Source organism: Suncus etruscus, chromosome 15, assembly GCF_024139225.1.
Source record: "Suncus etruscus isolate mSunEtr1 chromosome 15, mSunEtr1.pri.cur, whole genome shotgun sequence".
NCBI lineage: Eukaryota > Metazoa > Chordata > Mammalia > Eulipotyphla > Soricidae > Suncus > Suncus etruscus.
This window is the reverse complement of record NC_064862.1, coordinates 15,599,732-15,618,885: the sequence shown is the minus strand read 5'-3', so window position 1 is coordinate 15,618,885 and position 19,154 is coordinate 15,599,732. Positions and strand designations below refer to the sequence as shown.

The 19,154-nt window shown below is 34.4% G+C and overlaps 1 protein-coding gene across 1 annotated transcript in view; it reads right to left on the bottom strand.

The window, feature by feature from the left end:
* The window catches only part of GRM1 (glutamate metabotropic receptor 1), a 504,561-nt gene that overhangs the window by 149,692 nt on the left and 335,715 nt on the right, over positions 1–19,154 (bottom strand). The window lies entirely within an intron of this gene.

Sequence of the window (19,154 nt, the reverse complement as noted above, 5' to 3'; positions counted from 1 at the left end):
AAATTTAACTTCTGTGGAAAACAAATATAGTGATTTCTTAAAACACAAAAAAAGGAAATTCCATATAAACCATTGATTCCACTCCTATATTTATTTAAAGAGCACAGATAGACGAATTTAAAAGGATACATGCAAACATGTTTGTTGCTCTTTTTACAGTAGCTAAGATCATGAAAAATCCTAAATTACCTAACTATAAATAAAAAGTAAAGAAAATATTATCATAGACAAAAAAGATATTACTAAATCATTAGAAAAGATAAAATGTTTCCTTTACTACAATGTAGAAGTAATTGAAAAAGATCATACTAAGGGAAATCTGGCAGAAAAAGAAAGACAAATATACCAGATGATTTCACTCCTTTGATATATAAGCAAAGCAAGGGAATATACATTGTCTATTAAAAACAAAACATCAGATTAACCAGAAAACCAAAATGATGAAAAGGGGAGTGCTCAAAAGCTCTGATGGATTTTGGAGGTGATAGAGTTGTGCTTAGATGACCATGCTGTTATAATTGGTTATCCCTATAGAATTTTTTACTCTTGTTTAAGCACTGTTGGCCTCAATAAAAATAAATCAAAATACATAACTACTGAAAAGAAAGAGGTTTTAACAACTTTAACTGACTTAACTTTTAACAGATTCAGTTTCTCTTTGAAATGGGAAGTTATCCCCTAATCAAAACCCCAATATCTGAACAATTTTCTTGGTAAAACAAGTCTAGTTAAAGCAATTTGGGCTGCAAGCAGAAAATGTCCTGCTAGAATAGAATAATAGATGACCATGACTTCAGTGCTAGAGTTAAAGGTACTTGTGATTGTTTTTTACCCTATCGCCAACAGCTATATAAATATCACAACCTTTGTACTTATCTCAGAAAGAATGGCCCTGGTGATGGATGCCAGGGGGAAGATGGTGCTAAATTAATAAATAAGCCAGAACTTCCCTTTGCTCCAGGATATTAAGGCTAGTCTGCTAAACTCTTGCTTGACATTCTCTCATACTCTGTAAACTAACCCTGTTAGACTGGGTAAAAGGGACCAGTTCAACAGGTACTTTAGCAGTGATCTCCTGCCCTTACCATCTTCCTTAAAATTTAATAATCTTCCTTGACTGTGGTTAGGGAGATTTTTGATTATGTAATAAGAGTCAGAGATGCAACATTGCTAACTTTGAACAAGGAAGAAAAGGATTATAACCAAAGAAGGCAGTTGGTCTTTTGAAATAAGATAAACCCAAGAAATAGGTTCCATCCTAAATTCATTGCAAAGAAATTAAACTTTAATTTTATCCCATTGCACTGTAGCCTACAGAACAGTACTATATTTAAGCTGTGGGTTTTTAAATGACTCCATTTTATTTGCTATGACAGCAAAAGAAAATACAACTTCTGATTGTTCAGTCTGGACACAAACAATGTTTAGACATAATGGATCTGTAACTGGAATGCTGATTATCCAAATGCAAAACAAGTTTACCAATACATAAATAAAACAATCCAAAGAGATTTATTCAGCATTAGAAATTACTAAACTTTCATTAGCTGCCACAGCTGCTACAGCCACGGTCAAAACTTTGGCAAGCTCTCAACTTGGATAGTGCAAAGTGGCTCAAAATTTTAGAAAATAAAATTAAAAAACTTCTCACAAGTTTTACTTATTAATCTTCCATTAAGAAATATACTTTTAGTATATTAAATATGTGACAATATTAAAAATGAACAAATCTTTAATATAAGGAGGAAATATATCTTTAATATATATTTTACATATAAAGATATATGAATATATCTTTATATATAAAGATAGATATATATCTTTAATATAAATGCTTGGCTCCAAACCAGAGAATCAGATTTATTCAATATGGTATTAAGCTCACATTAGTATGACTGATTTTTTTTTTACTTAAAGCTTCCATGATTATTTTAAGAAGCCAGGTTTGAAAACTACTGTTTTAAAGGAAAAGATTTTGGCTAATAAATTATTCTTACAGATTGTATTACAGAAATTAGTTGATTATATTTTACATATAAGTAAGTCTATTTTAGGCATGTCTATATGTATGTCATTTATTAGTATTGAAACAAAGTTTTAATAGTTTTCCCTATGGATACTACATTGTTATTAATAATTTATAACAAACATTTATGTGTATATATTGTTTTCTATGCTTTTATCAGTTGCAGAAATTGGATAAACATTAATAAATTGTCTACTTAAAATTAGAACATTAACCTAGATAAAAATACAGATAGCTATCTGGTGTGGGACTAAACAGACAGCATCAGTATATAAGGTCTACTCCCCAAGTAAACTACTACAGATATCTAGAAACCTAAAAACTAGACTGCCAGGGTATATGGCAAACTAAATTCATAGAGTGATACCTAACTCAAGAAACAAGTATTTATTAAGACTTAAGATACAGGTTTGGTTTTCAGAAAGGGTAGACTCTATGACTTTTTAGAAAGAATAGACTCTAAGGATTCCAAATTTATCGCTGGGAAAATCTGACTACATAGTAGCTAAAAAAATCATTTTGGAGTTTGGAGACATAGTAAATTGGCTAGGGTACTTGCATTACACTGACCATTCTGGATTCAATTACTGGCATCTATATGATTCCTGAGCCCCACTAGAAGTGATCCCCAAGAAAAGAGGAAGAAGTAAGTCCTAAACTCAGCTGGTGAGAATAAAAATTAATAAATAATCATGTACAGTAGTTAATCTCACCTAAGACTCTCTGTAAATAGATCAGATATAGCAGGCATAAAGTATCTTTTTCATCAAATAGCAGAAATGATGAATGATGGAACATATTCTTCAATAAGTAAGTAGTTTAGAAATATCACTCATTCAATTATTTGTCTCCTCAGAATTTCATCCTTTTATGATAATATTTTAAAAAAAGAAATAATTGCATACTACTCAGATATAAATATCATAAAATCACAAAATTTTCTGCTATATTTATGATACCTGTTGGTGAATATAATTCTGAGTAATATAGAGGTACAGAGATAAATAAGAATCACTTTTATATGTGGGTTATAAAGAAGCATTGTATAGGAAAAACAAATGGCCAAAAATAATAGATCCTGAGTATTGGTTTAAAGAAATGAGCTTAAAACACAGAAGAATAATTAAAAAATTTATAAAATATATAAATATATATTTAGGTTTTTATACATATGCAATGGAAAACTATGAAGCTCTAAAAAATCTCTAAAAATCATGCAATCTATAGTAACATAGAACTAGAAGAAATGTTGAGTGAAGTCAGTCAGAAAGAAAAATAGATACAAAATGATCTCTATGAGTAGGGTGTAATGATACACAGCAAGATAGCAATAAAGACCCAAAGGCAACACAATGTGAGAATTGATACACAATTGAGTTGGTGGAGGGGAATTTGAAATGAAGGTAGTTAGGATTGTTGTGGAGGAATTGTGTTCATTAAAACCATGATTAATAGCATTGTAAATCACAGAATCTCAAACAATAAATTTTTAAATAAAGATCTGGGTATCCCAAGGGCGAAAGAGTGGCAATGGTGAGGTTTGGAGGGTACCTGGAGATAATTTTGGACGAAAATAAATACTCTGGTGGAGAATGTGGTATGCAGCATTGCATGCATACAATCCTATCATAAATAATATATTATTAATATATACATATAAATTTCATGTTCCAGTCATTTGACTACTGAAACTTACCCAAAAGTTGTGAAAGGATAGTTTGTTTGGGTTGTGTGTGTGTGTGTGTGTGTGTGTGTGTGTATTAAGACTTAAAGGGATTTTGTAGCATATTGATTTAAAATATCCTAAAATGTATGCAGCCAAAATATTCATTTTCATGAAGACAAAAATATTGTGAAGTTAATATGTAATGGAAAACTACCGATTAAAAATTAATTGTATGTATATGCAATAAACTGAAGTATCTCAAATAAACTGTGTTGAGTGAAAAGCAGACAAACATAAAAGAAGCCATGATATGCTTTTTCTATTAGGCTAAATTGCAAGCTGACAATAATGTCAGAAAACCAAAAAGAAGTTTTTTGTGGATATGGTTCCTGAAGGGTAAAGGGCAATAGGAGGAAAGAAGTTTTCATGAGTCACAAAAGAATTGAAGGATAATATATTAATTTTCTTGATTATGATGATGAATTAAGGGCATCACCCATGCAATTTACTTTCTGTTAATTCTTTCTGAATCAACTCATTAAAGATAGGAAAATATAATAATTATGATGGACAGAACTCAGTCATATGTTACCATACCCATAATAAAGTTTAACTTTCTGTTTTGTTTTGTTTTTAGGCCATGCCCATTTGACTCTCAGGGGTTACTCCTGGCTAAGAGCTCAGAAATCCTGTGTGATCATTTTTGGAGATATTTAGGGGAGGTAACCAGGTCTTAAGAGTAGAGTTCATGAGGTAGAACATTTGAGCTAAATTTCCAAATTCAAAAATAAGTCAGCATAAGACATTATAGACTGATTTAAATTAAAAGCTATCTCAATTTATAGAACAATTTGATCTAGATTAAGTATAATTGGATCAATCTTATACAATAATTCATAAAAATTAATCAAGTTTGATACCTAATTCAAAAATTGGTTCCCAAAATCTTTTTTAAAAGAAAGAAAAAAAAATGTTGTAATTTGTAGTCTCCAGAATACTGAGATAAAATTATCTATGTTGAAAGTGTTTATATTATATTTTATATCTGAGTTGTTATTATCTTAGTACAGGAATTGAGATACAATGTAGAGTATTTCATATATTTTGAGTAATAGCCGAATACATGAACATAGAGTAACATTTATAACCATTGATTTAGGATTGAGAATGTGGCTTGGGCAGGATAACTGGTGAGGACAATAAACTTTATTTAATAGTGAACTGTGAAATTCTTACAGTTTCTGTACTGCAAACTAATACAAACATAATTGACATATATAAATCATAATATAATCTTGATAGGCTCAAAACACTAGAATGTTATTAGGCAAATAATTATATGTTTAACAATCTTTTATAAATTATTCTCTAAAATAATTAACAATAGCAACCATAAGAAACTCTCCATATAATATTCACTATACCTATTTGAAAAAAAACTGGAAGCAACTTAAAAAATGGCAAATTAATTATAATATTTTATTGGATATAATATTATAGAACTATTAAGGTGGTGATTTTAGTGGTGATTTTAAAGACCATTATGATATCAACAGTTAAGTGCATTTTAAGTGAAGATAAGACAAATTATAAGTTCACTGTTATTATTATTGCTATGCAAAATAAAATGTAAAATATATATATAGAGAGAGAGTTTCTTGTATTGCTGGTGAGAATTGTCTTTTAGAGCACCTTATTTTCTAAACCCTAGAAGTGTTCACATCTTTTGATAGAATATTTAAATTTCTTTTTTTTTTTTTTTTTTGGTTTTTGGGCCACACCCAGCATTGCTCAGGGGTTACTCCTGGCTGTCTGCTCAGAAATAGCTCCTGGCAGGCACGGGGGACCCTATGGGACACTGGGATTCAAACCAACCACCTTTGGTTCTGGATCGGCAGCTTGCAAGGCAAATGCCGTTGTCTATCTCTCCGGGCCCAGAATATTTAAATTTCTAAAACCATGTACCAGAAAATTATCCTAACCAAAAAAAAGTTGAAGAACTCTTATTACACCACTGTCATTGCACTTAAAAAAATCTGTGAAGAATTGGAAACAGTTAAATCTATAAAAATAAAATGGTCAAATAATGTACAGCTATGTTTACTGAATGAAATGCAGCTATTAAAAATGAAAGTGCATGGGATTGATAATTGTTACAAAAGAGAAAATATTTTTTCTTACCTTGTATTTCCAATTTACATTTTACATAAATGTCTTAAATAATGAAATTAACAAAGATTAAATGAAATAATAAAAAGGGTCCTCAAATCTACAAAACACTGGGCAGCAGGAGAACTAAATTAGCACGCTCCTGAGCCTCTTGAGAAGGCCATTCCTGTTCACACAGCTGTCGAAACTCCTATTGAATTCATGCTGGCATAATTTAGCTGCTCTCAAAAATGCTCAAATCTAGCTCTGATCACCATTTCTACAAGTCAACCCCACCAGCAAGGGAGGAGCCAGAGGAGCGTGGGTGCATACATAATTTAGTCAATGAATACCACTACAACATGTAGAAAAACCCAAAATACAAGTGTGACAATGGGGAAACAATGCAGGACAGCATCAGACATAGAGAATGAACATTACAATTCTGATGACCAGAAAATGACCAACCAACTAATCAACCTCTAAGATACAAAATTTAGACAAGAAATATGGAAGATGCTCAAATAACTCAAAGAAACCACGGATTGAGTTGACCAGAACATAATAAGAACCAAGAAAATATGAAGACAGAAATCACAAAACTCCAAACTGAAATAACAGGTCAAATAACAGGCCTGAAAAACTCAGTAAATGAATTGAATGACAAAATGGAGACACTCTCCAATAGGCTAACAGAAGCTGAGAATAGAATTGGTGCTGTGGAAAATGAGATTAATAACAACTCCATACAGCGAGAGAGACTGGAAAAAAAACTTAAAGCAAATGAACAAACAATGGAAAAATTAGTCAAAGAATGGGAACAAATGAAAATAGAAGTCTACGATAAGCTCAACAGAAACAACTTAAGAATCATTGGAGTCCCAGAGACCAAAAAATAAAATTTCCAGGAAGAAAAATGGTCAAGAACATCATTAAAGAGAAATTTCCAGAGCTAAAGAATACATGCAATCAAATCCTGCATGCCCGAAGAGTACCAACCAAAAGAGACCCCAGAAAAATACCCCAAGACACATCCTAGTCACAATGACGATTCCCACAGATAAGACAGAATTCTGAAAGCAGCAAGATCAAAAAGGGAAATTACATTAAAGGGAGCATCCTTGACATTTACAGAAGACCTGTCACTAGAAACACTCAAGGCCAGAAAGCGGTGGTGGGACATAGTGACAAAATTCAATGAAATGAATGCTTCACCTTGAATACTGTACCAAGCAAAACTCACTTTCAGGTTTGACAGAAGAATACATGGTTTCACAGACAAAAAACAGCTCAGAAATTTTACAGACTCAAAACCAGTCTTAACAGAAAAACTGAAAGACGTAATTTAAGACAAGACTGACCAAGAGACACATCAAATTTTGATATAAAGATGGCATAAATCCCAAGACAATCCTTTCCCTCAATGTCAACGGACTAAATGCACCAGTTAAGAGACACGGAGTCGCTCAATCCAACCTTCTGCTGCCTACAAGAAACGCACCTGAATAGTCAGAACAAACATAGACTCAAAATAAAAGGCTGGAGGAAAATTATCCAAGCAAACAACACCCATAAAAAAGCTGGAGTGACTATACTAATATCAGATGATGCAACTTTATACTCAGGAAAGTTGTAAGGGACAAAGATGGACATTTTGTATTAATCAAGCGGTATGTACAGCAGGAAGAAATCACACTTCTAAACATATATGCACCACTATTGTTCTGCATGGATCAAATGAGGGGCCAGCAAAATACTTAATACAATTGTTGACAAATCTGAAAAATAATATCAATAACAACACAATAATTGTGAGGGTCCTCAACATGGCTTTGTCAACACTGGATAGGTCAACCAGACTGAAACTCAACAAGAATATATTAGACCTGAAAAAGAAATAAAGAAAGAGGCCTAGAAGATATATATAGGGCACTCCATCCCCAGAAACCTGGATACACATTATTCTCCAATGTACATGGGACATTCTCCAGGATAGACTACATGCTGGCACAAAAAAAGATACCTCCATAATATCAAGAGGATAGAAATTTTGCTGGCTACCTTCGCTGACACAAGGCTCTGAAATGATATGTGAATTCCAAAGGGATACAGAAAAAAAAAACATTAACACCTGGAAGTTAAATAGCCTCATACTCAATAACCAGTGGGTCCGAGATAAAATCAAAGAGGAACTCAAAACTTTCCTGGAAACAAATGATAATAAAGACACAAACTATCAGGACTTATGGGACACAGCAAAAGCAATACTGAGAGGAAAATTTATAGCTTTGCAAGCACGCATCAGGAAGGAAGAAGGGGCCTACCTGAATAGCTTAATGACACAACTCATAGAATTAGAAAGTGCTCAACAAAAGGACCCAAAAATAGAAGACAGAAGGAAATAACAGAGCTGAGTGCAGAAATCAATGAAGTGGAAACCCAAAAAACAATATGAAAGATCAACAAAAGCAGAAGTTGTTTCTTCAAAAAATACACATGATTGTAGACCACTGGCAAACCTAACAAAGAAAGAGAGAGAGAGAGAAACTTGATAACTCATATTAGGAATGAAAAAGGAGAGATCACTACTGATATGGCAGAGATTCAAAGGGTAATCAGAAACAACTTTGAAAATCTCTATGCCACTAAAAATGAGAACCTGGAAGAAATGGATAAATTCTTGGACTCATAATTTTCCATGGTTGAATGAAGAGGATGTAGCATATCTAAACACCCCATCACTATTGATGAAATTAAAACGGTAATCAAATGTCTGCCCCCCAAAAAAGCCTAGGCCCAGATTGATTCACTAATGAATTCTTTCAAACTCTCCAAAAGGAACTACTATTAATCCTGGCAAGACTCTTTCATAAAATCGAAAAAACGGGAACATTTCCAAATAGTTTTTATGAAGCCAACATCACCTTGATACCTAAACCAGACAGAGATGCTAAAAAAAACGAAAATTACAGACAAATATTGCTGATGAATGCAGATGCAAAGATCCTCAACAAAATCCTGGCAAATAGGATTCAATGCCTCATTAAGATCATCCACTACAATCAAGTGGGTTTCATCCCAGGAATTCAAGGATGGTTTAACATCTGTAAATCTATCAACATAATACACAACATCAACAACAAGAAAAATAAAAATCACATGATCATATCAATAGATGCAGAGAAAGCATTTGATAAGGTCCAACACCCATTCTTGATCAAAACTCTAAGCAAGATGGGAATGAAAGGAACCTTTCTCAATATAGTTAAGGCCATCTACCACAAACCAGTGGCAAATATTATCCTCAATGAACAAAAACTAAAAGCCTTCCCGCTAAATTCTGGCACAAGACAAGGCTGTCCTCTCACCACTCCTATTCAACATAGCACTGGAATTACTCGCTATAGAGATTAGGCAAGTAAAAGATATCAGGAGAATCCAAATAGGAAAAGAAAAAGTCAAGATCTCATTGTTTGCAGATGACATGATACTCTACTTAGGAAACCCTAAAGACTCTACCAAAAAGCTTCTAGAAAAAAAAATAGACTAATATAGCAAGATGGCAGGCTACAAAATTAACACACAAAAATCAATGGCCTTTCTATACACCAATAGTAATAAGGAAGAAAAATGACATTAAGAAAACAACCCCATTCACAATAGTGCCACACAAACTCAAATACCTTGGAATCAACTTGACTAAATATGTGAAGGACCTATACAAAGTAAACTATAAAACTCTGCTCCAAGAAATAAGAGAGGACACGTGGAAATGGAAACACATACCCTACTCATAGATTGGCAGGATTAACATCATCCAAATGGCAATATTCTCCAAAGCACTGTATAGATTTAATGCGATCCCTCTAAAGATACCCATGACATTCTTCAAAAAAGTGGATCAGGTACTTTTGAAATTCATTGGGAACAATAAACACTCTAGAATAGCTAAAGCAATCATTGGGAAAAAGAATATGGGAGGAATTACTTTCCCCAACTAAAACTGTACTGCAAAGCAATAGTTATCAAAACCGCATGGTATTGGAATAAAGACAGGCCCTCAAATCAGTGGAATAGGCTTGAATACTCTGAGATTGTTCCCAGACATATAATCACCTAATTTTTGATAAAGGAGCAAGAAATCCTAAATGGAGCAAAGAAAGCTTCTTCAGCAAGTGGTGTTGGCACAACTGGCTAGCCACTTACAAAAAATTGAACTTAGACCCTCAGCTAACATCATGTATGAAGGTAAAATTCAAATGTATTAAAGACCTCATCAAAAAATGGGGAGAAGAAATGGACAGACACTTTGACAAAGAAGAAATACAAATGGCCAAAAGACACATGAAAAAAATGCTCCACATCACTAATCATCAGGGAGATGCAAATCAAAACAACTATGAGGTACCACCTCACACCACAGAGATTGGCACACATCACAAAGTATGAGAACAAGCAGTGTTGGCAGGGATGTGGAGAGAAAGGAACTCTTATCCACTGCTGGTGGGAATGCCATCTAGTCCAACCTTTATGGAAAGCAATATGGAGATTCCTCCAAAAACTGGAAATCAAGCTTCCATATGACCCAGCTATACCACTCCTAGGAATATACCCTGGGAACACAAAAATACAATACAAAAACCCCTTCCTTACACCTATATTCATTGCAGCACTATTTACCATAGCAAGACTCTGGAAACAACCAAGATGCCCTTCAACAGATGAATGGCTAAAGAAACTGTGGTACATATACACAATAGAATATTATGCAGCTGTCAGGAGAGATGAAGTCATGAAATTTTCCTATACATGGATGTACATGGAATCTATTATGCTGAGTGAAATAAGTCAGAGAGAGAGAAAAAATTGCTGAATAGTTTCACTCATCTATGGGTTTTAAGAAAAATGAAAAACATTCTTGCAATAATAATTTTCAGATACAAAAGAGAAAAGAGCTGGAAGTTACAGCTCATGTCATGAAGCTCACCACAAAGGGTGATGAGTTTAGTTAGAGAAATAACTACATTTTGAACTATCCTAATAATGAGAATGTATGAGGGAAATAGAAAGCCTGTCTAGAGTACAGGCGGGGGTTACGTGGGGAGGACGGAGATTTGGCACATTGGTGATGGGAATGTTGCACTGGTGATGGGTGGTGTTCTTTACATGACTGAAACCCAAACACAACCATGTATGTAATCAAGTTGTTTAAATAAAAGATATAAAAAAGTAATTTTGGGAAAACTGAGTATTCTCATGCAAAAAAAACATAAAATAAAATGGATTAAAGGCCAAAATATCAGACTTGAATTCATGAGTTATGAATTCATGAGGAAAATGTATGGCACCCAAGCTAAAGGCATCTTTAAGGACTAAGTGCCATTGGACAAGCAAGTGGAAGCAAAAGTCAACAAATAAATGTAAGTATATCAAACTAAGAATTTTCTTCAAAGGAATGATGGCCAGAATAAAGATACCCTACAAATTTGTAGAAAATATTTGTCCACACTCGATAGATAGATAGATAGATAGATAGATAGATAGATAGATAGATAGATAGATAGATAGATAGATAGATAGATAGATAGATAGATAGATAGATAGTACCTAGGTAGAATGAGCACTGTTAGAACTTTAGAAGAAAGAAAATTAAAAACTCACTAAGAAAATGGGGAGAAGAGATGAAAAAATGGTCCCTTTAAAAATTCGAATTGTCACAAGGCAGATGAAAAAATAGCCTGTGCCATGTATCATCGGGTAATGCAAAACAAATCAATAATGAAATATTACCTCATAATACAGACACTGGCCCCTCATCCACTGCATGTGAGGATGTTGAGTGTCCCAACCTTTTTGGAAAACATTATTTACATTCCTCAAAAAACTAGAACTTGAACCATGAATATGACCCAGCCTTTTCACTTTTGAAGAGTTCAAAAACTTTTTATAAAAGACACTTGAACTTTTCATTATTGAACTATTCATTATAGGAATGTTTGTTTCATTTTGATATTTATAATAGCAAAATCTGGGGAAAAAACAAGTGCATAAGAAGAGATAAATGAAAAAGAAAATATGGTATACCTACACAATTGAATACTGCTCAGTTGTAGGAAAAGAGGAAATCATATAATCTGCTCCTACAGAAGTAAATCTGGAGAGAACCATGCTAAGTAAAATTAGTCAGGAAGACAAAATGGTCTCTTTCATAGGCAAGATATAAAGAAACATAGGTGAATAACAAAAGTATAACAAAGGTACCAGAAGCTGAAAACTTCAACATGCAGCATGGGTTTGTGTTTGGGTATTGAAAAATAGGACAGGGAAAGAAACACTGCAACAATGGGTGAGGGGAAATGGTCACTCTGAAGTAGGAGAGGTCTCTGGACAAGGGTAAAGTATTAGATATAAAATCCTATCAGTTAATGGTATTGTAAACCTCAGAACCTAAACGAAAAATAATGGGCTCCATATGGCCTGTTGGTGTGTGGGAGGGAAACTAGGAACACTAAAGGGAACATTGGAGGGAAGTGGATACTGTGAAAAGATTGGCCATGCAATGTTGTGTGCTTAAAACTAAATCATACCTAACTTTGTAAAGCACAGTGACTCGCTAAAATTATATAATAGGTAGAAAAGACAGTACAATAGTCAAGGCAATGCTTGCAGCTAGCCTGAGGTCTATTCCTGGCATCCCATATGGTTCCCCAAGTTTGCCATGAAGTGATCATTCGTATTCCAATGTGTGCCCACCACCACAGAGCACCCTCAATAAACAATTACTTGGGGGGGAGTTTCATATTGGATACATGTAACAGTAATATAATAGTAATTGATTAAGAATTGCATGCTTGGGGCCGGAGAGGTGTATCAAACGGTAAGGTGTCTGCCTTGCCCATGCTAGCCTAGGATGAACGTTGGTTCGCTCCCCCCGGCATCCTATATGGTCCCCCAAGCCAAGAGCGAGTTCTGAGTTCATAGCCAGGAATAACTCCTGAGTGTCAGCCGGTGTGGCCCCCCAAAAAAAAGAATTGCATGCTTATATTTCCTATTCTTTACATCTCAAGTTGTAGTTCTACTAAATTTAAAGTTCTTTTTTTTTTTTTTTTTTTTGGTGGGGATGGCACTCCTTAGCTTTTGGAATCCTTTGTACATCAGTGATCAGTAGTTAGCCTTTGACCCTATCAGTTTTTTTAATAATATCCTTATTTAATATTCTAATATCTGTAGTATTTAATTAGATGGCTCCTACTGGCTTTCTGATAACAAATTATTCTACTGGTACTAATACACATAAGGAAGATTTGAGATTACAAGATATTTTATTTTTGTGATTTTATTCAATTATTACAAACCTCTGTGAAACAGAAATTGTAAACACAAGTTACAATTGCAGATGTTGAGACTCAGAATGAGGTGCTACAATTCTTCTAGCATATACATTACTGAACTTGTGTTGGTACTAGTGACTGAGCACCCAAATGCCATAGTTCCTGGCATCTTATATAGCAGTTCTGATTAGGAGTAATAGAGCATGAGGGCTTGCAAATATAAAGATTCTGTATGCAAATAAAACTTCCTGAAAGAATAATTTTTCTCTTGCTTTTGATATTTTGAGCTGTGAGTATATAGAACATAGCTAGAGATGGTATAAGGCACACAGGGCAGTTGCGTGTATTTGTTGAATTTTTTAGAGTTTATGTTTGATATTTCAGATAATGCATTTTTCAACACATTTTAATCCCATAATATACTGAATTAATTAAGTAGTGAAATATGTTTTTCATAAAGCATATTTAAATTGACCTTATTGGTTCTTAAATTATTCAATCTGGACTCAGGATCCTTTTTTATTCCAAATGACAACCCTGCACTTGTGAACTCCTTATGTAAATAGTGACTTATGAAATTAAGCTCAATAAGGGTTTCTATGGAAACTAACTGTAATATTAGAACTTTTCAAATCACCAAAAGTGACCTAATTAGAAGAGGTAAAAATAAGTGACAGGAACAGTAGGCTATCAATAGTATAGAAATATGAATTCTACTTCCTCACATTAATTTTCATAGATGTATCTGCATATTCATTAGAAGACTATGGAAATAATTTTATATTCAAGGATCTCAATTATATAGAGATGATTAAAAGTTTATGTTGTTCTTCAATGACATTAAAGTAAATCTGATAAAATACAGAGATTCAAAGCTATTCAAAATTGACCTAACTGAAAGTAACTCAAATATTCCAAAACAAGATTGTACAAAGAAACTATTATATATACACAATAGGCTAGCACTCTGCTGTAAGAAAATACAAAATAATACAATTTGCTACTACAATTGATGGATTTGGAGTGTATTTTATTGATAGAAGTCAATTAAAAGAAAAGGAGCGTATATATTATTATTTCTCATATGTGGTATATAAAAACATTTCATAAGGGAACCACAATGGCCCAAGGCTACACAATCTCAAAACTATTCTACAGATCAGAGTTTACTATAAAAAAGAGCAATAGCATGGAGGTAGGGCATTTGCCTTCCATGCAGAAGGACGGTGGTTCTAATCCTGGCATCCTATATGGTCTCCCAAGCCTTCCAGGAGTGATTTCTGAGTGTAGAGCCAGGAGTAACTCCTGAGCTCTGCCAGGTGTGACCCAAAAACAAACAAACAAACAAAAAAATAAGGAGAGATATTTGTGGATACTGAAGTATAAATGTTGAGTCAGAAAAGAAAGGGGAGAAATATTTGGAGACATTGTTAAAGGAACAGGGGCTCTCTGGAGGTAGTTTTTTTCTTTTTAATAATAATATCTTTATTTGAGCATAATAATTACAAACATGTTTGTAGTTGGGTTTCAGTCATAAAACAGAACACCCCTTTCACCAGTGTAACTTTTCCACCACCAATGACCCTCATCTCTATACTCCCTCTTCTCCTGCCTGTAGGTTTTTGTTAGAATGTTTTATACATGAAATTCTACCATTGGTAACAATGTAAAATTTTTCATCGTGGTGGGTAAAATAAAACTTTAAAAAACTGAAGTATACACAAAGAACAAGAACAACCAGTACTATTTGGATGCAGGGAGAAAGGGACACTCATTCACTCCTGGTGGAAATGATGTCTAGGGCAGCATTTCTGAAAAACAATCTGAATTTAAAAAAAAACTAGAAATTGAGTTCCTATATGATCCAGCTATGCCAATATTAGGGATATATCTAGGAACCCTAAAACACAATACAAAAGATGCCTTCTGACCTCTAAATTATCACAGCACTATTTACAATAGCCATAATCTGGAAACAACTCAGATGCCCTACAACAGATGAGTACCTAAAGAAACTATGGTGATCTACACAATGGAATACTATGTAGCCATTAGTAAATATGAAGTCATAAAATTTGCCTAAACAGAGATGGACTTGGAGACTATTATGCTGTGTGAAATGAGCCAGAGGGAGAGGGATAGATATATAGATATAGAATAGTCTCACTCACCTGTGGTATATAAGAAAAATTAAAAACAGTGTAGCAATAATATCCAATGACAACAAAGATGAGCACCAGGAGGACCAGCCCATGATACAAAGCTTGCCACAAAAAGTTGTTAGTACAGTTAAAGCACTAAACACAATGACAACTACCATGACAATGATAGTGAGAAAGAGAGGCATAATGCCTGTTTCATAATCACCTTAGTCCAGACTTGGCAAAAACTAGCCAAAGCAGTTTTATTTTCCTGAAAAGTAAGAAAAGAATATCTCTGTATTGTTTGAACTGCCCAGTCGCTTCTAATTTTACTCAAACAAGGGTAAAACCTTCCAAGGACCAGTTCTGTTTTACACAAATACACGCAACTGCCCTGTGTGCCTTATACCATCTCTAGCTATGTTCTATATAGTCACAGGCTCCAGAGATCCTGTGCTTCATTTTGCTTTTTTTTGTGTGTGTGTGAGTGTATTTTTTTAAAAATTTTTAAATGCAAATAAAGAGGACAAGGTAAAGTAGCTACAGTGGAAGGACAATCACCCAAAAACAGAATTCTCAGAAGAAACACCCCTGCTGACACCTTAATTTTGAACTTACAGTCAAAAAGTATTAAGAAAAATAAAACAGAACCCATGTACAATTAGTTTTTCCCACAAGACCCCAGACTGTAGAACATTATAACACTTCTTAGCAGTACACAAAGCAATCTAAAGCCATAAAATTTACATAACTCCTTAAACTTGAAGGCATAGTACTTTTTTACATTTCCCTGCACATGCATATTAGTTTAAGTTAACCTCAAAAGTTTAAGTGGGTTTTCTTTTTAAGGTTTAGAGTCAAAGGAGCTCGGTAAAAACTGTTAGAGTGGCAATTATCATGTGCATAGGCCCACCAAAGTATGGGGGAACATGGAAAGGAGAAGGCTTGGCCTAAATACAAGGAGACCCTACTCCTGATATTTCCTGACATAAGACTAACTCTAGGTTCCAGGCAAACTAGTTTGTTCAATTCAGGTCATTGCCTGTAGTGCCAATATAGTTTTATTTTTCACACAGTCTCTGTTGTTGGTATCATGTTTCTGTATTGAAGATCCTGGAATCTGTATATTCTACATTGAAGTCAGGATGGTGCGGAACGTCCTCTAATTTCAACTCACAATTAAAGGGCAATGCAGAAAGCCCTGTCCAGTAAGCAGGTCGGTTGTTGTTTGTCTTTTTAGTGTTAAGGGAAGACTCTTTTGAGTAGATCGATGTCAGAACAGCAGTAGGGTCTTCCCTAGTAGATGATTGCTTCCAGGTGATGTTACAGACAACTTTGGATATTTCATAGATGGCCTCTCTGGTTCATTTTGCCTTTTTATTAAGCCAGGCATTATGTACTTATATTTATTTACTGTACTTTCTTCTTTTTTTTTTTTGTTTTTTTTGTTTTTGGGCCACACCCGGTAACGCTCAGGGGTTACTCCTGGCTATGTGCTCAGAAGTTGCTCCTGGCTTGGGGGACCATATGGGAAACCGGGGGATCGAACTGCGGTCAGTGCAAGGCCAGCGCAGGCAAGGCAGGCACCTTACCTTTAGCGCCACTGCCCGGCCCTGTACTTTCTTCTTAAAGTGCTTTTTTTTTTTACCAGTGTTTTCCTGGCTTACTTTCTCACAGCCTCCATATATTGAATCATATTTCAACCTCTCAGTGAAGATTTCTGTGGTTACTTTCTTATAAACCTTAAGAAATCCCTTCCCATCATTCCTTATCATTATTCATTTTGTGTTTATTGTACAGGTTTCAAGAACTCTCTATTTTTAAAGATCTCAAGTTTAAAAATAAAGATTATTTAGAAAAAACTATAGAATAATAAATAATTACTAAATTTTACATCTAAAAGCAATAAAAGTAGTTAGGGATTTATGTTCTAATTATATTTTTACTATTGCTTATATGAACCTGGATAAATTAATCCCCTTAATATTCAAATTTTTTAGTATCAAGAGTATATTCTTGATATATGCTGTAGTGCTTATTGTTCCATTAGAATTCTGAACCTCTGTGAAATAAAAATGTCAATAGACATATATGTTTCAGAGATTGAATTGCTGATTAGCATCTTTCATCTCATCTCTGCCAAATTATATTTCTCAGCCTCCTAATAAAACATACTGAAATGGTCCCTCCATCAAAGTATACAGACAGAAAATAGATATACAATAGACCACCTTTTGGTGAACTCTGCTGAATGAGACATATATTACTACATTGAAATATACTGATAGTTTAGGAGTAGGGAGATAGCTCAAAGCCTAAAGCCTGGCATGTATGAGGCTTGGAGTTTGAAAGTGGGCAGTACAAACCTTCTTGCCTAGTACTCTGGGCCCAAACTTTTTTTTTTTTTTTGCTACACCCAGTGGTGTTCAAGGATGTGAATATCCTTGAGGGGATGCCGGGGGTCCAACCCGGGTCCTTCCTGAGTCAGCAGCATGCAAGATAAATGCCTACCAACTGTGCTATCACCGGGCCCAAATTTTAAATCAATTGGCCACCCAGTAAGCAGAGTACCACCTGAAGTGGTCATCAGACTCCCTGAGCACTGTTTGTGAGGCTTAAAAAAATATTGATATTTTAGACCACCAAGCTAACCCAGTTGGTGGAGTATGAGGCTCTTAAAAGTATTTATATTTTTAAAAATTTATACCATCAAAATTTGAATATTAATGTAACTATAAATATATGATTATTCATATTCCCACTGCCTTATAAAAATGCATTGTCTTTGGTCAGTAATTCTACATTTCCATATTCTAATATAATTATAATTGTGTAATTCACGTGTATTAATTTTTTGACTTGGTCAAAAGACCTCAAGTTACTCTAAGTTTAAAACACATGAATTATGTGTCCCTGTCTTATTGGATACAGCATTTCATACATGATTGATACCATAATGGTAAATGCATAAATAGTATCTGGACATTTCTTTTTTTTTTATTTTGGGCCACACACGATAACACTCAGGGGTTACTCCTGGCTATGTGCTCAGAAATAGCTCCTGATTTGGGGGACCATTAGGGATGCTGGGAGATCAAACTGCAATCTGTCCTGAGTCAGCCTAAAAGTCAGCAAAAAGCCCTACCACTGCACCATCACTCAGGCCCCATATTTGGACATTTCTAAGTAATATCAGCTTACTTCTAAAAAATACACATCACACTACTCTTATACAATTTAATTTTTGGTCACGAACAGAGTCATGGTCAAGCCAATATGAATAATTGGCTTATAGTAGATCACAAATGATCAATTTTTGTAGCCTAGACAATATTGAAAAGGGAAAGTGGTCATCTATGTCTCAAGCAGTAATGATAACATTTACAGATTTACTTTATTAAGAAGTCTGAGTCAGGACTAGAATAATCAAACAGTAGGTAGGGATTTGCTTTGTATGCCGCTGACTCGGCATCCCATATGGTTGGTCCCCCAAACCCCACCAGTAGTGATCCCTGAGTGCAGAGCCAAGAGCGAACACTGATCACCAGCAGGTGCCAATCAAAAACAAGAACCAAAAAGAGGTCTGAGTCATAAAGTTTGAGGATAAACAGACGCATCTTAATAAGTTAGTCAAAACTCTGAAAGACAAGAAATTATTTGCCAACTGACCATGCACTAGAAGCATCTGTTTCACTGGGAACACCATTCCAGTTTACAAATGAGAAAAGAGTTTCTTGCCTCCCTTGAACTCTCAAAGTTTTAGAGGTCATTTTGAATACAATCATTCATTTTCTGACTTATATAGTCAAATCAAGCCATTAAAAGAAGCACACAGAATCAAA